This window comes from Macaca mulatta, chromosome 3 (genome assembly GCF_049350105.2).
Source record: "Macaca mulatta isolate MMU2019108-1 chromosome 3, T2T-MMU8v2.0, whole genome shotgun sequence".
NCBI classification, from domain to species: Eukaryota; Metazoa; Chordata; class Mammalia; order Primates; family Cercopithecidae; genus Macaca; species Macaca mulatta.
This window is the reverse complement of record NC_133408.1, coordinates 6,972,301-6,993,124: the sequence shown is the minus strand read 5'-3', so window position 1 is coordinate 6,993,124 and position 20,824 is coordinate 6,972,301. Positions and strand designations below refer to the sequence as shown.

General features: G+C 40.3%; 1 protein-coding gene and 1 non-coding gene across 2 annotated transcripts in view; one reads left to right on the top strand and one right to left on the bottom strand.

The window, feature by feature from the left end:
• Nucleotides 1–20,824, bottom strand: part of DSCAM (DS cell adhesion molecule) — an 831,700-nt gene that overhangs the window by 463,940 nt on the left and 346,936 nt on the right. The gene's annotated exons all lie outside the window — the stretch shown is intronic.
• LOC114677248 (small nucleolar RNA SNORA51) lies at nt 20,265–20,399 on the top strand. Its single transcript, XR_003728539.2, has one exon. It is a non-coding gene; the product is annotated as a small nucleolar RNA SNORA51 (small nucleolar RNA).

The window sequence follows — 20,824 nt, the reverse complement described above, 5'->3', positions numbered from 1 at the left end:
AGTGTTAAGAGTATGGATTTTGGCATTAGACAGATCTGGGTTTCAAATTCTGCATAGGTCATAACCTTTCTGTGTCTTGGTTTTCCTCATTTATAAAATGGGAATAATAACTCAGTGTCATTGGGCTGCTTAAATGACACAGTGCCTCCTTCAAAATGGGAGTTCAGGACACATCTCATTTTGTTACCAGGAGGGAGGAATTACTATTGTCATTTGTATATGAAGGCAACAGTGACCCACCATTACCAGCTGAGCTGAGTAACCTTAAACAGCTCACTGGATTGCAGTGAGCTTTAGTTTCTCTAAAAATGGGAATACTCCCCGCCTGCTCTGCAGGACTGAGGACTAAACAAAGCAATGCATATTAAAAAAACACACAATGGCTGGCCCATAGGCTTCCCTTTCTGCTGTAGATGGGTATTTTAGACACAACTTCCCTAGGACTGGAAGAAAGGTGGTAGAAACTGACTTCTGTATAAACCAGCAAGATTATAAAAACAGCTGCCTGGCATTGTTAAGGATTTATAAGCACATCTATTTCACATATACCTATGTAAATATGGATATATATAGAGAGTATGTATATATAATATGTATATATGCACTATGTATGTATAATGTATGTGTGTATGTATGTGTGTGTGTGTATATATATACCACTGACAGATATATGAGAGAAAAAATATGGCACATATTAAAAGAGAGTAATAAAACATTCTTACAATTCTCAAATAGAATTTTAGAATCCACAGAATTTCTCAATGCTAAGAGGGGAGATTAAACACAAGAGAATTTCTCATTATAGCAACGTAATATGCAGTTCATTCTTTATCATGTAAGAGAGTTGGAGCTATAAATAATGCCTTGTAGTATGAGTAATAATTCCTGAAAAAAATTAACTGGAATGAAGCAGGTTTTTAATACAGTATTCAATGAAACCATCTAAATTTACCTAAGCTAGAAACAGACTACTTTGAAATAAGTGTATGAATACTCATGGACTATAAAAGATTGAAAAGATTACTATTTTATCTGTTTATGTGGTCATATACCACAATAGAGTAAAACACAATATGTCAAATATCTAGACAGCTATTGAGGAACCTAGCTCAATAATACAAGTGATCCGAGCCACAAGATTAAACCGTTCTGACACAAATAGTCCATCTCTTCACAGGTTTCTCTCTTGCTCTTTGAATACCTCAATCAGACATTCAGATTAAAGCAAACAAAAAAACCGAAACTCTACTACATATAGGATGATAGCAGCCAGAACCTTCCAATCTGTGCCAGCCTCTAGATGAAAGATCTCAGTTCTTATCTAAGAAGGCACTCAGCAGCAATGCATGTGTCCCATTTACCATGTGGGACAAACCATGACCCAATGTGCCCGTTAAGTTTCTGGGGAAAGTTTAAGAAATAATTAGGGAATTTAACTTTACTTTTCTCTTGCTCTTTTCCAAACCATATCTAAGACAGCTGGGTTAAAGAAGCAGAAATGCAATTAAATTTAGCAAATATTTTTTGAGAACTTTTTAGATGCATAGAAGGAAGTCATCCAAGTGTCTGTGCTGGAGGTGAAGATCTGAGCACCCTTTTTTTTTTTGGAGACAGAGTCTCACTCTGTCACCCAGGATGGAGTGCAGTGATGCAATCTCGGCTCCCTGCAACCCCCGCCTCCCGGATTCAGTGATTCTCCTGCCTCAGCCTCCTGAGTAGATGGGACTACAGGCACCCACCATCCTGCCCAGCTTATTTTTTGTATTTTTAGTCGAGTCGGGGTTTCACCATGTTGGCTAGGATGGTCTAGACCTCCTGACCTTGCGATCCACCCGCCTCAGCCTCCCAAAGTGCTGGGATTACAGGCGTGAGCCACTGTGCCCAGCCAAGCACCCTTCCTTAGGAAGAAAACTCCAGCAGCACTGGGAGGGAGGAGGAGAAAGGGGAGATTGCAGGAAGAAAGTCTCAGGACAACACATGACTTGCGTGTTTTTGCCTTTTTCCTAAATATTTATGAAATACTTTCTAAATATTTTGTTAAGTTTTCTGAAGAAAGGCCTTTTAATACATATTTTATAAATACAGGATTTATGTCTTGTTTTATGAGGAACATGGACATTCTAGTAATAAACTGCTTATTTCTGCAGTCTATGTCTTTGTCTTTCAACTAATTAACACTCCTGTTTCTATTAATTTTTCTAGAAACCTTCCAGGAATAAATATCTGTTTTAAAAGAGAGGTTAAGTGACCAGCAAGACCTCACTATTGAATGACACAGCAAAATGTCAATTTAACCATTTTCTTTCCAAATCTTACTTTTCTTTTTCTAATTCACATCTTCGTGGATGCAGATTGTACTCTTGACCTTAGAGATCTACATCATATTCTCTAGCATATTAGAGCTCTAGAAGGGAAGAGATGGCACCTTCAAGCTCAATCATTTGAGGAGAATCTAATAAAGGGGTAATTTACAAAGCCAGTGCAGTACCCAGGGGCTAATAGCAGCTCGAAACTGTGATCTTCCCTAGGCATAGAGGGTTAGTGGGCAGGAGTGATTTCAGAGCAACCTGAATGGGAAGGAGCAGGTGAAACAAAATCAACTCTCTAACAATACTGCTCTTCTCCCCTGTAGTCTCCTGCTAATGCCTCCCATTGTGGAACCCAGTTGGAAGCCCATGACCAGGGAGCCCATTGAGGCGGCCAGCCTCCTGGGGCTCAGAGCAGGGTGAACACAGGGGATGAGTGGGCTTGGAGAGGCACATGGTAGGTATGCAGCACAAGGCTTCTCTTCTTAAAAAGAGCAAGCTCAAAGATAATTTCATTTGCAGAGATACTCCACACAATATCTATTACTGCAAATATTACTTCATACAGCCTAAAGGTGAATTAGTAGTCTCTTCTCAGTAGGGTTACCACATTTAGCTAATACAGGACACCACTTAAATCTAAATTTTAGTTACATATGCACTATGTAACTAAATTTTTAGTATAAGTATGCCCCACACAATATTTGGGATATGCTCACACTAAATATTATGTTTTATCAGGAATTCAAATTGAACTGGGCATCCTGTATTTTATGTGACAACCCCACCTCTTTGTATATTAAAATATATATTCTTCAAATCATATTTGAAGTATTGTTATTACTTCTGTCCCAAAGACCATAGAAGATGAGCTTCTACCCAGGTGTGTTATATTTAGTATTATTTCTGTGAGTTTCATATTTGTGCTCCCCTTTTCAATCTATCTCTTGAGTCCTCCATTTTTAAAAATCATGCTCCCTATTTTTATTCATTGTGAATAATGAATAAAGACTGTCTCCACAGAGAATGTACTGATTTCACTGAGGTCATCCACGAGCTGCCTCTTTTCTCATGAGAATACATTTTTAAAGGCATTAATCTTAGTACTCATTTATTTTTTGTTTTGAGACAGAGTTTTGCTCTTGTTGCCCAGGCTGGAGTGCAGTGGCGCCATCTCGGCTCACAGCAACCTCCACCTCCCGGGTACAAGCGATTCTCCTGTCTCAGCCTCCCGAGTAGCTGAGATTACAGGCATGCACCACCACGCCCAGCTAATTTTTGTATTTTTAGTAGAGACAGGGTTTCACCATGTTGGTCAGGCTGGTCCCAAACTCCCGACCTCAGGTGATCCGCCCGCCTCAGCCTCCCAAAGTGCTGGGATTACAGGTGTGAGCCACCGTGCCCGGCCTAAGCTTAACATTCTGTTGCAAGGCTGTGAAGTTTTCTTATGTGCCTTTTGTGTATAAATGGGAAGAACGAATTTTTCAAATGAATCTTGATTTATGAATCTTCAGCATATTTCTAAGGCTAAGAAACATATGAATCTGTAGAAACCAATACAAGTACAAATAAGACGGTGGCTCCATCGCTTCAAAGGATTCTAGGGGGTTACTGAAGGAAAGGTAATTTCTTGGATGGATTAGCGTGGAGCATTTAAAATGCTGGCACCCTTCCTCACCTGGTCCAGAGTGGGGCTGCTGAGAGGGAAGCAGCTGTCCGCATGGCCAGGGCTGGACGGAGCAGAAAGGAGCTGGGAGGATGTAAGGGTGCAGAGATGCTGTCCGCTTCTCCCTGCTGTTTACTTTCTTGCAGCTCCTCAGTTGATTCCTATCTCACTCAAAAGAAAGCCCAGAATCCTTACAGGACTTTTCATGGCCTGGCCTCTCAGATCCCCTCTCCTCCCCTTCTTATCTGCTTTCAGAAATTCCAGCACCCCTGACCTTCTCACTGGTCCTGAATTTCCCAGCCATGACAGAGTTTGTGCACTAACTCTTCCTTCTGTTTCCCCATTTTCACCAGCCTCAGCCACTCACTTCCCTGTAACCTATGGGCGCTCTATGTCTAGCACCACCCTCGTCATCCTTCGATGTTTAACCTACTTTATTTTTCTTCTGGGCATTGATAACTGCTTCCTGAATACAGTTATTTGTCTTTCTTCCTTGCTATAGAATATAAGTTTCATGAGAACAGCAATTTTTGTCTTTTTGGTTTTTGCCTGTTGTTGTATAGCTAGTGCCTATAGTACAGTCCCCAGCACAGGATAGATACCCCCAAAATAGATGTCAAGTATTCATCCTCCTGTGATATCACACTATGGATTTATTCTACAGATACATGTGGTGTATTCACCAGACAGTTTTGCAAATGGCTAGTACTTGAGGTTCACTTCCATCTTATTGAGAAAACTAGACCTTTCATTTCTTTTCTTTTATTTAAAAAAATAGCTAAAATCTAATTGTGTTGAAGTTGTGTGCTGTCACCATCAAAGTCTAGTATCTTGCCATGTTGATGGGCAGCCACTCCATCCCATCTTTTTGCTCATTTGATTTCACCCCTAATATATATTACCACTTTGGAGTTTTACAGATGGTCTTGCCGGTTCTCCAACAATTCAAACTCACTGCTTTTTCGAAGATGATTGATTAGTCTTTGCTCCCTACATTGAAAAGGGTATTTGACATCTGTTGACCCTTTTATCTACATGCCACTATACTCCTTCAGTCTTGTCATATCATTTCTACTCTTATTTTTTATAAAAATGTTTGCATTAATTGAAGCCTTGAGAATCTTGTTCTCAATATGTCACCCTCTTAGTTTATGTGCATCATAAACCAAACTGGGCTGGGTGTGGTGGCTCATGTCTATAATGCTAGAACTTTCGGGAGGCCAAGGCAGGAGGATCACATGAGCCCAGGAGTTCGAAACCAGCCTGGGCAACATAGTGAAACCCTGGCTCTACAAAAATTAGAAAAATTAGCAAGCCATGGTGGTGTGTGCCTGTAGTCCCAGCTACTCAGGAAGCTGAGGTGGGAAGATCACTTGAGCCTTGGAGGCTTAAGCCTGGGAGGTGGAAGTTGCAGTAAGCTATGAATATGCCACTGTACTCCAGTCTGGGCTGCAAAGCAAGACTTTGTAACACACACACACACACACACACACACTCCAAACTGGCCCCAAGCACAAGGCAGATCAGTCCTATCAGTAGCTCAATCAACGCCTTTTAGATCTACTTAGAAATGTACCAAATATTCATCCCTAATGCCCCTACAGCATTTTATAATTTATAAGAAATATTTGCTATATGTTATTTAGTCTTCACAGTAGACCTATGACAGATCGTTTTTCCAATTTTCCAGATAAGGAAACTTGTCAGGTTGATAGGGGTTTAGGCAAAGCTGAGGGCACTACCAAACTCCAGGGGCAGCTATTCCCTCCCTTGCTATTTGGAGGCTGTGCATGATGTCCCTGGTTTTAAGTGACTTGGTCATGAATTAGTTCAGTGGGAAGGCAGTGGTGTAGGACCCAGAATCTAAGTCATTTTTCTTGACTGTCACCGGTTCTTTTACACAAGATGAAAGGATCCCTTAAACAAACTTTCCAAGATCAAGGTATCCTGCTCGGGACCTGCCCCACCGACCCAGGTACCCCTTATGACATTCTATTTTCCATACCGTCCAGCAAAACTGGTTCCATGAGTATTTTAATGTTATGCTAACTCATTCCAGAAATTTTCTGGGGGACTTGTGCACACAGACACAGTGTGGGCTTTGTGATATAACCTATCTACGAGACGCCCTAGGATCGTGCAGTGTTAGGGCTGGCAGGAACCACACGGCTGTCAAGGACCAAATGGGTTCCAAGTATATGGGGTATGGGGTGATATCTCAGAGACTAGGAATTCATTGGGTAAGTATAGTTCATGTTACAGACACTTCAAGATTATATAACAATGGGCCATTTAAAATATTATTTCATATTAAACTAAACACATATAATGTGGCAAAGGATAAAATATCCACATGACTTTTCAAGACAACCCAAGTTTAACAGACAGTTTAAGCTGGCAATGGGCTGCTTTGGGCAAATCCCAAACCCTCTGGGGTTTTATGTTACGCTCTCCTTAGGCACAGGTAGATTGAAAGATTTAAGAAAAACTCAAACTCATCAATTAGCAGGTGAATAAAGCTTAGGGCCCAGACAAGATAAATGACTCATAAAGTTGTTAGAATTATTTGGAGAACTAGGCAGCCATGTCTCACATGCTTTCTATAAGATAATATGCCCAGTGTCTGAATTGGATAAGTGCCTGGGGGTGAACTGGCTGGAGCATGTGAAAAGGTGGTATTAGTGACTAGGAATGCCATAACAAGACACTGCAAACTGAGTGGTTTGAACAACATTTCTGGGGGCTAGGATTCTGAGACCAAGGTACCTGCAGGGCCTTGCTTTCTTTGAAGATGCTGGGGAAAGATGTGACCCAGACTTTTCTCCCAGCTTCAGGTAGTTTTTGACTTGCGGCAGCATAACTCCAGTCTTCACAGAGTGTTGCCAGTATGTGTGCATCTGTGTCTATGTCCACATTTCCCCTCTTTATAAGGGAACAAGTCATATTGGATTAAGGGCTCACCCTTCTACAGTATGACCTAATCATAACTAATTATATCAGCAACAACCCTATTTCCAAATAAGGTCACTTTCAGAGACATGGGAGGGGGGTTAGGACTTCACATACATAAATTTTGAGTGGGACAACATTTAACCCATAACAAAGGTCAACTCTATATTGACCTAAATTCAATGACCCAGGGGGTTCTGAGCATTGATAACATATTTCAAAGACCAAGATGAGCCTGTTTGGTGCCTTTTAAAGTTCAAAATTAGCAACTTACTATAACTTCAAAATTTACTGCAACCACATAGTCTAAGACTTTAACTTGATATCTGTGCAAAAATTTTTAAGAGTATACTTTTTGAAAATTTGCCAGTCCTCGGTTAAAATAAACAGGAACAAAAGCAATGGAGTTTTGATCTAACTGCCCCTAACAGAGGAGAGATCCATTTGCTAGTGCTGCATTATCAAAGAAGAGCTTTTAGAGATTCCTGAATATGAATTAAGTGATAAGCAAAACAGAAAAATCTCAGTCTTTGTTGAGTTAACTCATTTCTTATTTTAGGGCTCAGGAGTTAGATTTACTTTCATCGTACGTTTCTACGTTAGGGTTGAAGGGGTTTGTTACAACTGAATACTTAGGACCTGGTCTGTAGAAGGCATTTAGAGACTGTGCTCCTTGTCTGGCTTCAGTGATATTTCATTTTCTGCTCATGTCCATGCATGCAGATGACACCTGGCACCCCTCCATGGCCTACAGCAACCATCTTCCAGCAGTAGAGTAATGAGGTATGTCTGTGAATTACTTCTTTTGAATTGTTTGTGGACCTTTTCTTATTTTATTGAAAACAGAAGTTTATAATGAGCAGACTGTTGAAAATGCTGCTTCATCTTCTAAGCACTATTAGCACATCTTCCCTCACAGTAAGCATGCCACCAAGAAATCAGTTGTAATTTCAAAGGAATAACTTATACCAATCAAACGCAAACTCAGTTTTCATATTTCTGCGATTCTGAGAAAAAAAAGGACTTTGAAAAATTATCTCTCAAAATAAATTTTGTCACACTGGAGTATTTAAATGAACAAAGATTTAACAAGGACTCATTATTCGGAGTAAAACTGATTCTCAGCAAAATAGCCATATTCATAGACTCTCAAATTCTACCTAAATTGACAGAATTATGGAATGCTACAGTACATGGACTAGACAACAACAATCAGACTGCATGTGCTGCAGAGGAATAGATTGAGAGTGGGAGAAGTCCTACGTTTTGTCCAAGTCTATATAGAGATTAAGGCCCATGCTGAGGGAAAGCCAGACTTCCTGAGAACTAGGTTGGGAAAGTAAGACCGTGAAAGATCAAAAACATGAGGTCAGGAGATCAAGACCACCCTGGCTAACATGGTGAAATCCCATCTGTACTAAAAATACAAAAATTAGCTGGGCATGGCAGCAGGCGCCTGTAGTTCCAGCTACTCAGGAGGCTGAGGCAGGAGAATTGCTTGAACCTGGGAGGCAGAGCTTGCAGTGAGCTGAGATCGCGCCACTGCACTCCAGCCTGGGCAACAGAGCAAGACTCTGTCTCTCTCTCTATATATGTTTTTATGACATACATTTGCTTTTATATTAACTTGTGTTAAAAAAAATGTATACTAGGGACTGTATGTGTTTCTCTTCCTTTTAGCTATGTATGGTGGCTTAGTTTAAACTGAAAACACTAGGATATGACAAAACAGAAAAAAAAGACTTATTAATATTAGCAACTGCTATTTGCATTTAGAGAGCTGAGATGTAAAACTGCCTGTCTTGACCTTACTTTAGTCTTCAGTGTGTTTCCTAAAGGAGGATTTTGCTTGGAAAATGAGGTACTGTACACCAAGGTAGTGGGAATCAATTGTTTGTTTGTTTATTTCTGTTGCCCACGCTAGAGTGCAGTGGTGCGATCTCGGTTCACTGCAAGCTCCACCTCCTGGGTTCACGCCATTCTCCTGCTTCAGCCTCCGGAGAAGCTGGGATTACAAGTGCCCACCACCACGCCCAGCTAGTTTTTTTTGTTTTTTTTTTTTTTAGTAGAGATGGGGTTTCACTTGTTAGCCAGGCTGGTCTCGATCTGCTGACCTTGTGATCCACCCACCTCAGCCTCCCAAAGTGCTGGGATTACAGACGTGAGCCACAGTGCCTGGCCGGCTAATGGATTATCAATCTTCTTTCCAGTTGCAGTGATTTTCTGATTTTGCTTTTGAATTGTATATATCTTGAAGAACTTAGAAAGTTTCTCATTCTTTCATATATCTAAGCCAGGGACTCTTAATCTGGGGCCTGTGTACTCTCTATGCATAAAATTCAGGAAGCTCCATGAAGCTGGGTGTAGGAAAAAATCCTTTCACTAACCTCTAACTGAAATTTAAAATTTAAAATTATTAATATAGGCAACAAACCATAGTAGTATTATTACTGTGACTTCATCATCAATAAAAATTACTAATATTTGCAAAATCACATTTCAGATATAGCTCTCTATACATTTTTATTGACACTAATAGCTTCTTAAAATTTGCTATAGACACAAATCTAGCATGTAATTTAATACATTAATCAAGAAGAACATATCATACATCACGGATTTTATCTAATTTAATAACTATATTAGTTTATTATTGCTGCAGTAACAAATCACCACAAACATGATGACATAAAAGAATACAAATGTATTGTCTACAGTTCTGTAGGCCATAAATCCAAAATGGTTCATGCTGGGCTAAAAGCAAGGGGTTTGGCAGCCTGTCTTCTTTCTAAAGACTCAAGGGGAGAATCTATTTCCTTATTTTTTCCAGCTTCTAGAGTCTGCCCACATCCCTTAGTTCATGGTCTCCTTCCATCTTCAAAGCCAGCAATGGCCCCTTGAGCTTCCCATTGCATCACTCTGACACGGATCCTCCTGTCTCTTCCTTCTACTTTTAAGGACATGGGGTTCACCCAGATAATCCACAATAATTTTCTTATGTCAAAGACAGCTGGGTAGCAAACTTAATTCTATCTCCACCTTTAACTTCCCCTTGCCATGGAACACAACATATTCACAAGTCTGGCAACTAAAACAAGGGCATTTTTGGGGAGTCATAATTCTGCCTAACATATATATTAATAATAATTTGCTAAATTATTTCCTTTATAATATTATGTATATATATTTTTTTATTTAACAAAACTATCCTGAGGTGAGTTCCATGGGCTCCATGAGTTTGCCAGAGAGCTCTACGGCACACAGCCGGTTAAGAACCTCTCATTTGCGACAGTGATGCTGACAGCTAGAACCATAGCATTCTTCTAAGGAAACATCTGCCACAAAGTCACTTGCACATATTCTCTTTAATTCCTACTTCCCAATAATGTTACACAATAAAAAGATCTATTATGCTACTTTTACAGAAGAAGAAACCAGGTTTTGGTGAGTGATTTGCCAAAGGCCACACTGCTGATGGGCTGCAGGGCTAAATTCAAAGAGCACTCCACCGACCTTGGAGCTGAGACTCCCATTCTTCAAGTCTGCGGGCATTGCCCAGTATTCACTCACCGCCTGATATGCTTCGACCAAGAGGAAATTAGTACTGGATGAGTATCAGCCTACACTGTTTATTTCCCCTCTTATGGATGATCTGACCAGACTAGAAACGCTATCTTTGAAAAATGAACTCTAGCCACCTCTGTCCCCAGCTTTCCTGCATTATCAGAGAAAATCTTATTAACATGCACTTATAACAAGACTAGCACACGTCTCTCCCACCAACTGTTGCAGCTAGAATGAGCAAGTGAGCAGGTGCCAGTGCTATCAACGGGCTGTCGGATGCCAACTTCACGCTGTAGATCCGCTGATTTTTGGTGGGTTACCTACCACAGGTAGCTACAAGAACTCTCAAACAAAAGTACACTGAAGATCTGGAACACAAATCTTTAAGTCATCGACATTAGTCTCTTTAATTGTAGGGCTTACTCAGGGTCCTATTTTCTCTGAATTTCTCAAGCCACAAAGACTAAGATCTAGCTCTGATTTTCACATATTTGTTTGATTTGGTTTTGGTTTTAGTTGTAGCTGGATAGTATCTTCACTGTGCAACTTGGAACCGTATTTGACCTGGTAAAATTCAGGTCTGAATTGGCATTGATTTACTGCCATTGTGAATGGATGGTCATGGGTTATCATTGTAGTTGATCATTACTGCTAGTTCACTGACTAGTGGAACATCTCTTCTAGGCTTTCAAAGGAAAGATGATATTGGATATTTCAAAAGAGCACCAGAACTCCCCAAACAGTGGCTCATAAACATTTCTGGTTGAACAAACCCATGGGACAAAATATCTCACCGTGACTCACTGTTCTATCTGGCCAGCTCTAGAAATGAACAGTCTGAGGCTTAGAACAGTGAGGGAAAGGGAAGAGAAGAGAAGAGGAAAGAGGAAGAGAGGATAAAAGAGTGAGGAATGAGCAGGGCGAGGAGAGAGGAGAAAGAGGATTTGTTTTTCACTCAATAACACCAAGTCTGTACCAGGGATGTTGGCCGACTCCTCAGCCAGGAGGGCATCAAGAATCAGGTCCTAGCAATGGTGATGGTCACAGGGCACAGAGCTGTCCCCGCCTTCCCTGTTCTCCACTCCTTCTTTAAGTCTGGGCACTTCCTCCTGCCTCAGCCCTCCCTCAGGAGAACAGTGCACCTCTCACTGAGAATAGAATTCTTGATGTGGAATACTGTGGTTACTGGGCATTACATTAAGACATATAGGATAAAACAAGCTTTAAACTGTCAGCATGGCATGATACTAATTTTAGAAAGCAAAATTAAAAAAGAACAACAACAAAAGAACTACACACGCGATGCGAAAGACTCAAATAACTGATGACATGAGATGTTAACAGCTGTTTAAGCCCCAAGCTGTGCAACTTCTGGGGCTGCCATCCATGCTGTGTTCCAATGGAACCTGGACTCCCCCCTTGAACTGTTCAATACAGAGGCCCTGATTACGTATCTCTGGGGGTGAAACTGTAAGTGGATTTTATTTTTTTCTCTTAGTAACTATTTGTAGTTTTAAAACTATCCAGTGGAAACATGCATTATTTTATTATCAGAAAAAAATCTTATTATTTGTATTTATTCCCTTATTTGTATAGTATATGAATAAGATACAGTAAAAGTTGACTATCATACCAGCTCTCATGTCTGCCTCTGAGGCTGGAAATCAAGGGCTGTTTATAGGGTTCTCTGGTGCTATGTTACTCAGAAGATTCAAAGGAAGACTGAGGCCCCCACCAGGTGGAAGGTAAGAGCCTATCAATGACTTGGTTTTGTGATACTGTGTCCCATGTCCTCATTGCCCATTTCACAGGTAACAGGAAATAATGGGAAAGTCTTGCAGCAACTTTGAGAAGAATGAGTTAGAAAAACCAGTGGAAGTGGATCTAGCCTACCATCCCTCACACAGTACAGAGACCCAAACCATGACAGGCAGCTGGGTTCAAAACCTGCCAGAGATTCAGCACAGTTTGAAATGACTTTTTTTTTTTCTTTTTTGCAATTTTACAAAAGAAAACAGGACAGAGCTATTTCCATGTAGCTGAGTATTCTCTTACATGCTAAAAGATTTCTTCCAGTTATTTTTAGCCAGTTTATTTGCTATTTGATAAGAATAGGAAAGTCTAGCGAAAGTCTATGATTTATTCATAGCATTCTGAGAAAAAAAGAGTCTGGTAAATTCTAAGAAGTCTATTAGTCAGAGCTTTCTCATTCCCTTTACAACAGCTGGTGGCTTGCTTAAACTGCCTTATGGAATTTCAGAGAATACCTCTAAAAGGTAAATACTATAATGAATGTTCTACACTTGATAAACATTTGGAGTGCCTTAATTTTCCCACCTGTTTACAGGGACTCTTACTAAGAGAACAGGCTGTTGCTAAGGTCTGGGGTGGCTGTCAGAAACTTCTAGCTTCAAATATGCCAATTAAATTGCTCTTTGGGGAAGCTCGGCTCATCACGTGAAATCACTCAGGGAGTTGCTCTATGATTATGATATGCAGTGCTTCTCATTTAAAATCCCACTATGCTCCCCATATCCAGTCCCTCTACGTGTGGTGATAACAACATTCTTGACTTTTAACACTTCACCAACAACTCTATTAATCAAAGTGTGTGTCTATAGGAGATGAGCAAAGTAGCTGTATCTGACTCATTTTCATTCAAGAAGATGTTCAAAGTGATGCAAAGAACCACACACGCACAAAACAAGATATAAAGACACTGCTGCAAAGTGAACCATGGGTAGAATACTCTTGAACTGACTTGTGCTTTTTTTTTCCCAGATTCTTAAAGATTTACTGAAGGAGATTTGTTACTAATGTACTTCATGCTTGCATTTCAAAAATACGTAATGCATTTTATAAGCTGCTCTGTTAATCTCAAAGACGAATAAGCATCGGCAAGGCTTAGCTACCAACTGATCTCAAGCTCATGCGCGAGGGGACAGTAACGACGCTCATCCCACCTGACTTTGAGATAAGCAAGAAAGAATGAATATTCTAGCAAATAAAATCTTCAATTTGAAAGGTTAGATACCATTTCTCAGAACTTGCTACTGCCTGGGACGTCCATGATAAACATGAAAAATACCAGTGGGAGTCCCAGACTCACTTCATGGAGGAAAAATAAAACAAGCCAACATTGTTTTTACCACTTATTTGCTCCTCCTTGCTTCATTGGAAAAATCAAGTGGCTCAAACAAAATCGGCTTCATTCAGCTATAAAGTGCTTAAATGGTGTTTGATAACCAATGACAGCAGATTCAGGAGAGTTAGCAGCCCTTTCACGTTTCCAACACCATACTGTCGAGTTTGTATATATGGCCAAAGAAAATGTGGATCTGTGATGAGGACTATGTGTCAAGATTATTTAAAGCAAAGAGCCAGTAACAGTGGGTAAGCTATAGTAAGAAAATTCAGGAATCACTAGGTATATCCAGGAAAAAACTGCTACATGGGAAACATCAGATTGGTGGTTATAAAGGGAAAAAGATATATTTTCTTATTCTCTTACTAAAATATCAACTTTAACCATAATACAAAAAATATTGGCCTAGTGGTAATCAAAAAAGGGAAAAAATTATTTGTCCTATATTACTAAAACATTAATCACAAATACAAAGCATATTATTAGAGAAGTTACACTTTGATTGGAAAATAGACTTTCTATGTTAAAATAACAGCCACAACTTGGCCGGGCACGGTGACTCATGCCTGTAATACCAGCACCTTGGGAGGCTGAGGTGGGCAGATCATGAGGTCAGGAGTTCGACACCAGCCTGACCAACATGGTGAAACCTTGTCTCTACTAAAAATACAAAAATTAGCCAGGCATAGTGGTGCACGCCTGAATCCCAGCTGAGGCAGGAGAATTGCTTGAACCCTGGAGGGGGAGGTTGCAGTGAGCCGAGATCACGTCACTGCATTCTGGCCTAGTGGCAGAGCTAGACTATGTCTCAAATGATGATGATGATGATAATAATAATAAATAAATAAATAAATAAATAAATAACAGCCACAACCATTCAATACCAGTAGCAGATTTCAGAAAATAGTCCTATGCATCATTAAAGCATATAGCTCTTCTATTTGTCTTATGGGTAAAAAATACAGCATTTACATTTTCACATACACGCTGCTGTATTTCTATAGCAGGCAAATCATGTACTCTAACGTCTGTCTTACATTTGTGAATATAACTTACATTTACAGCTGGATGTGGTGACTCACATCTGTAATCTCAGCTCTTTGGGAGGCTGAGGTGGGTGGATCACTCGAGCTCATTAGTTTGGGACCACCCTGGGGAACATAGTGAAACTCCTTCTCTACAAAAAATACAGAAGTTAGATGGGCATGGTGTTGTGCAACTGTAGTCCCAGCTACTCGGGAGGCTGAGGCAGGAGGATCTCTTGAGCCTGGAAGGTGGAGATTGCAGTGATCATGCCACTGCACTACAGCCTGGGTGACAGAGCACAGCAAGACCCTGTCTCAAAAAAAAAAAATGTATAAATAAAAATAAATTGCATTCACAGGAGACTGCTGGAGCTGCCCTGTGGACAGACCATCATAGAGCAGCTTTCTCTGTATACCCTTGCCCCTCCGTTCCTGCATACAGGCCCTTTTCCTGAACTGCTCTCCAAGAGCACCAATCCCTGGAGCTTTGCAACCAAAAGCCACCAGTATTTGCTAAATGCACCTGTGGGAAAATGGGTAGAGTTGAGTCACTTTTATTTTGCTAAGTGGAACCACCCTACTTGGAGAGAGTATGTTTAATTTGGTTGTAGAGGAGAGAATGGAGTGTGGACACAGTGTGGGTCCCAGCAGATTCCATTCTAGGAATTTCATCACCGATTTATTTAATTTCTGACTCACACTGTCAGGCAGGGAAGAAAACATGAACTGTAAGTATTCACCATTCTGAGTCACTTCTATTTGTGAAAGCAAATAACCATTGCTTTTGTAACTTTTACAAAAGAAATAAATCAATAGTGAAATTACTAAAATGGAATATGCTGACAGCCACGCTGCATCCACACTTTAAATGGGAATTAATATGCTATTTATAAATCAAAAAAAGAAGGGAAAGATCTAAAAAGTCAATTTTTGGATTATTAGAATAACTCTATTATGTATTTCAAATGCAAATTGGTAACGGTAAAAGATCCCAAGCACAGGTTAATTTAAATCAAATTAAAAATGCTAACTAGTTTGGCATTTAAACATGGAGATAAACAACATTTTAAAATTAGTATTGTTGTTGTTGTTATCATTATTACTATTATTTAAAGACAGAGTCTTGCCCTGTCGACCAGACTGGAATGCAGTGGTGCAGTCATAGCTCACAGTAACCTCAAACTCCTGGGCTCAAGGGAACCACCTGCCTAAGCCTCTTGAGTCACTCAGACCACAGGTGCAAACCACCACAGCTGGCTAATTTATTTATTTATTTATTTTTAAATTTTTATTTATTTATGTTTTTTTTTTTTCACTTTTTTATAAAGACAAGGTCTTTTTCTATTGCCCAGGCTGGTCTCAAACTTCTGGTCTCAAGTAATCCTCTTGCCTCAGCCTCCCAAAGTGCTAGGATTACAGGCATAAGCCGTTGTGTCCAGCCAGAAAAACAATATTTTGACAAAAGGAATGATGGCTAAATACTACATTTCTAAGGTAAATTTTTGGTTATTAAAAATTTTTTGGCCGGGCGCAGTGGCTCAAGCCTGTAATCCCAGCACTTTGGGAGGCCGAGACGGGCGGATCACAAGGTCAGGAGATCGAGACCATCCTGGCTAACACGGTGAAACCCCGTCTCTACTAAAAAATACAGAAAAACTAGCCGGGCGAGGTGGCGGGCGCCTGTAGTCCCAGCTACTTGGGAGGCTGAGGCAGGAGAACGGCGTAGACCCGGGAGGTGGAGCTTGCAGTGAGCTGAGATCCGGCCACTGCACTCCAGCCTGGGCGACAGAGCGAGACTCTGTCTCAAAAAAAAAAAAAAAAATTTAAATTTGGTAAAATGACCTGAACGTGGGTAAGCTCCCTAATACCTAAAACACAAAGTTATTGTTGTTTCCTCTGTGTACAAAATTGCAACTTGTCCTCATTGAAGAGTGGTTTTTTTCTCTAAAATTCTTCATATTTTTGGAAGTTGATGTCAGTCCGTGAGTGTCACTTGTTACATACGCAAGGGAAGAACTTTCATCAGGCCCTCAGTTGCCAAAAGCACAGTCATTTGCAGCCATAAATTCCAAGAAAATAAAACAGAAAGTAGAATTCAAAAGGAGTTCAGGCCGTGAACCCTAATGCCCAAGATGTCACACCTCTCTACTCTTTTCTACTTGTATATTGATTAGCAAAGGGTCTTTTTCCAAGACTCTTTTCTTTCACACTGGAGAAATAACTGCTAGATCCTTGCCAAGTATCCAAAGGAGATTTCATTTTCTATTTTTCACTGGGAGGAGGTGAGGGAATGACATCTCCCCTTTGTTCCTCTGACTCAGAGCCTGGGGCCTGAGCCTGGTTTCCCAAAAGGCCTGTGTACGTTCACCCCAATGGCAAATGCCAATATGCAGTAGGTTCAGAATGATGAGGAAAACCAGACACACACATGAACTCAGTGAATAAGCAGCATTTCACACACAGTGACCACTACTTAGTAAAATTTCTATGAAAGAGCTCATATGTAATCACACTGAAAAACAGAAACGAGGCCCGAGCACAATGCCTTCATACTCTGTGAAGTTATAAAAATTTTATACATGCATTCTGAAGCCAAACAAAACTAGAACAGAAAGCAAACTTTATTAGAAATGCTTTGATTTTTCTCTAAAAGAATCTAGGCTGGGTGAGGTGGCTCACACCTGTAACCCCAGCACTGTGGGAGGCCGAAGTGGGCGGATCACGAGGTCAAGAGATTGAGATCATCCTAGCTAACACGGTGAAACCCCGTTTCTACTAAATATACAAAAAATTAGCCAGGCATGGCGGCATGCACCTGTAGTCCCAGCTACTCAGGAGGCTGAGGCAGGAGAATCGCTTGAACCCAGGAGGCAGAGGTTGCAGTCAGCTGAGATTGGCCCACTGCACTGCAGCCTGATGACAGAGCGAGACTCCGTCTCAAACAAACAAAAAAAAAGAATCTAAAACTGCCCCCTGCACTCTAAAATAACAAAGAAAGCACTATGAAATCACTAATGAGTATAGCCAGGTTCAATATAGAAATAAACGCTATATAGGCTATGCTTCTAAAAAAAAAAAGACTATGAAATTGAAGGGAGAATTTATTAATTCAACAGAGATAGTATTTTTATGAGGAATATTCTAGTGGCATTTTATACATGACTGGTTGTTACACTGTAATAAGTCCTCCTTTTAGGAATTAATATATATCAATTTTTAAATAATAAGTTGCTCAAAATGTTAGTATTGTTGACCAAAACTAAGACTGTCGAGGCCTGATACCGGTTTGATAAACATTTGTTGGAAATCAAACGTGACGATTGACAAAGGTTTATTGGAAACTAAATGTGAGGACTGACTCAGGAAGTCAACAAAAGTTGGGTATGTTCCAGAGGTGGAAGGCCTTTATAAGAAAGTTTAGAAGGAAGGGAACTCCTCACACCAGAGCTGTCGTTTTTCACTGGCGGGTACGTTACAGAAGTTACAATCATTGGCTACAGACTGCAACATACAGGTTAAAGGGTCTGTGTACAAGACCATCAGCCAGACTTCCTGATTCTGAAACAAATCAGGATACTTTTCAGTGTAGGTTACATAGTAAACAGTATGTCAACAATCTGAGGAACTCCTGATAAGACCCCACCCAGGGACCGGATGTTGCCATGGATCACAAGACCTCTGCCAGATGGGTTAATTTGGAAGCCTGCCAAATCTGACCCATAGGTTATCAGTATGGTGCTTATTCATGTATTCTAATAAAAGCAAGAAATTTATGTTTGAGAAAATCATGTCATGTTTCTTTTATAGTTTAAAAATTCTACAAAATTCCTGACCTTTAAAAAATGTATCAGACTTGTTTTTGCACTGTTCCCATAGGTGTTAATAATAAAGGTTGGATTTGGGAGAATAATAAAATTATATTCATTTGTGTCATTCTCTTCATGGTATATTGCTTTATAGTTCATAAAATGCTTTCACATTTTCTGACTCACTTTTGAGAAAAGAGGAAAGCAGAACAGATATGATATAATCTTTATTTTATAGATAAATAGGAATTTTCCCACAGCCCTCAAGTTAAAAGGGCTGATAAAAAGTGACATTAAAAATACATTCACATATAGATAAAATTTTAAATGCAAGAAATTCAGCTTAATGTAAGTTATTACATTAATTTCTTGATTAGAGTATCAATGTCACAGCTCTTATTGAAAAATAAATGTCATAAATTTAGCGTATGTTACTTAATAACAAAAATATTCAAAATGAATGTGATTGTGGTTAACTTTACCATTTCTCCAAAGAAAAGGCTTCCTCAACTAAAAACATGGAAAAGATGAAACTAGAATCACTAATGTTATTTTCAGTTCTAATATTCCATGAGTCTACAAACTTTATAATTCTTTATAAAGTTACAATCCTGCACTTCCAGTAAAACAGTCTCTTTGCACCTCTGCCTATACATAAGTCACTCTTTCACCAACCTACAAAACGTATTCTATTTGAGTTCTTGCTTTTGGGGGAAACACCTGCATGCAAAAAGCTTTCTCCAATGAGAAAGGCAAGGGAGACAGGTTGCACTGTTTTGCAAGAAGAGACTGTGTGTGTTTGCAGGAGGAAATTAACATAGCAGTGATCTTTCCCTCCCAATTATACAATTCAGTTATCACACACAAGAAGAAACTCCCTTGTTCGTTATGTCGAGTGAACCTTGTTCTTTCTTACAAAACTGAGTCTATTTTCTTTCATATCTGTTATTCCACAAACACTGACTTCACACCGACTCTGGGAAATCACCCCACTGCACACTGGGGATACAACAGCAAGCAGAGAGGTAGGTTTACTCTCCTACTAAATCTCATCTCTATTACTTCACGTCATGGGAAATTATGGGTATCTTGTGATGTTCCGGACTCTCAAACGTCAGAGACCTGTGAATGAAGGAGTGAAACCTGGTGATCCTCAAAGCCTGTAGGAGAAGTGGGAGAGGAGAGAGTGGGAGGCTGTCTTCACATTGATGGCATTGTTCTGTCTCCATCTATTGCCGAGGGCCAGTAGAGGTCAGAATATTCTTAGCAGATTATCGACTTCTGACTATTTGATTAATCAATGATAGAAATTGTTGTCCATTTGTCGATTTGTACCTTTGCTCAGTGAAGTTATCACAGTGAATTTATACTACCGTACAGTTAGATGCCATAAAAGTAATAGTGCGCTAACCTCCCTTGTTCACACCTGGGCAAGGCCTCTTCTGAGACCCATTAACAGCACAACTGCGTCCCTAGTGGCCACTCCCAGAACTGCAGGGAAGGGAAGGGACCGTAGAAAATTCTCAGCTTCAATGCTTGCCCATTTCCTCCACTATTTTTTTGTTTTTATTTTTTTGAGACGGAGTTTCACTCTTGTTGCCCAGGCGGCAGTGCAATGGTGCAGTCTCGGCTCACCGCAACCTCTGCCTCCCAGGTTCAAGCAATTCTCCTACCTCAGCCTCCCGATTAGCTGGTATTACAGGTATGTGCCACCATGCCCTGCTAATTTTTTGTATTTTTAGTAGAGACGGTGTTTCTCCATGTTGGTCAGGCTGGTCTTGAACTCCCGACGTCGGGTGATCCACCCGCCTTGGCCTCCCAAAGTGCTGGGATTCTTACATTGACTGCATAGAAAGAGGAGAGAAAGTAACCTACCTATCCCATACATACTTCAGCCAGGTCCTGTGCCTGATCTGTAATGTGAATGAAGAATCATGGATAAAGGAAAAGAAAAAAAGAAAGGAAGAACTATCTTGGGAACAACAAAATTTAAGAACACAACTATGCATATATGTCTTAGTCTGTTTGGTGCTGCTATAAGGGAATACATGAGGATGGGTAATTTACAAAGAAAAGATTGATTTGGCTTATGGTTCTGCAGGTTGTGCAAGAAGCACGGCACCAACATCTGCTTCTGGTGAGGGCCTCAGGGAGTTTCAAATCATGGTGGAAGGTGAAGAGGGAGCAGGCAGGTCACCCGACCAGAGAAGGAGCAAGAGTGATGGTGGGAAGTGTCAGTCTCTCTAAAACAGCCAGTTCTTGCATAAACTAATAGGAAAATAACTCACTCATTATCACAGGGATGCCACCAAGCTATACATGAGGCATCTGTCCCTATGACCTAAACACCTTCCACTATGCCC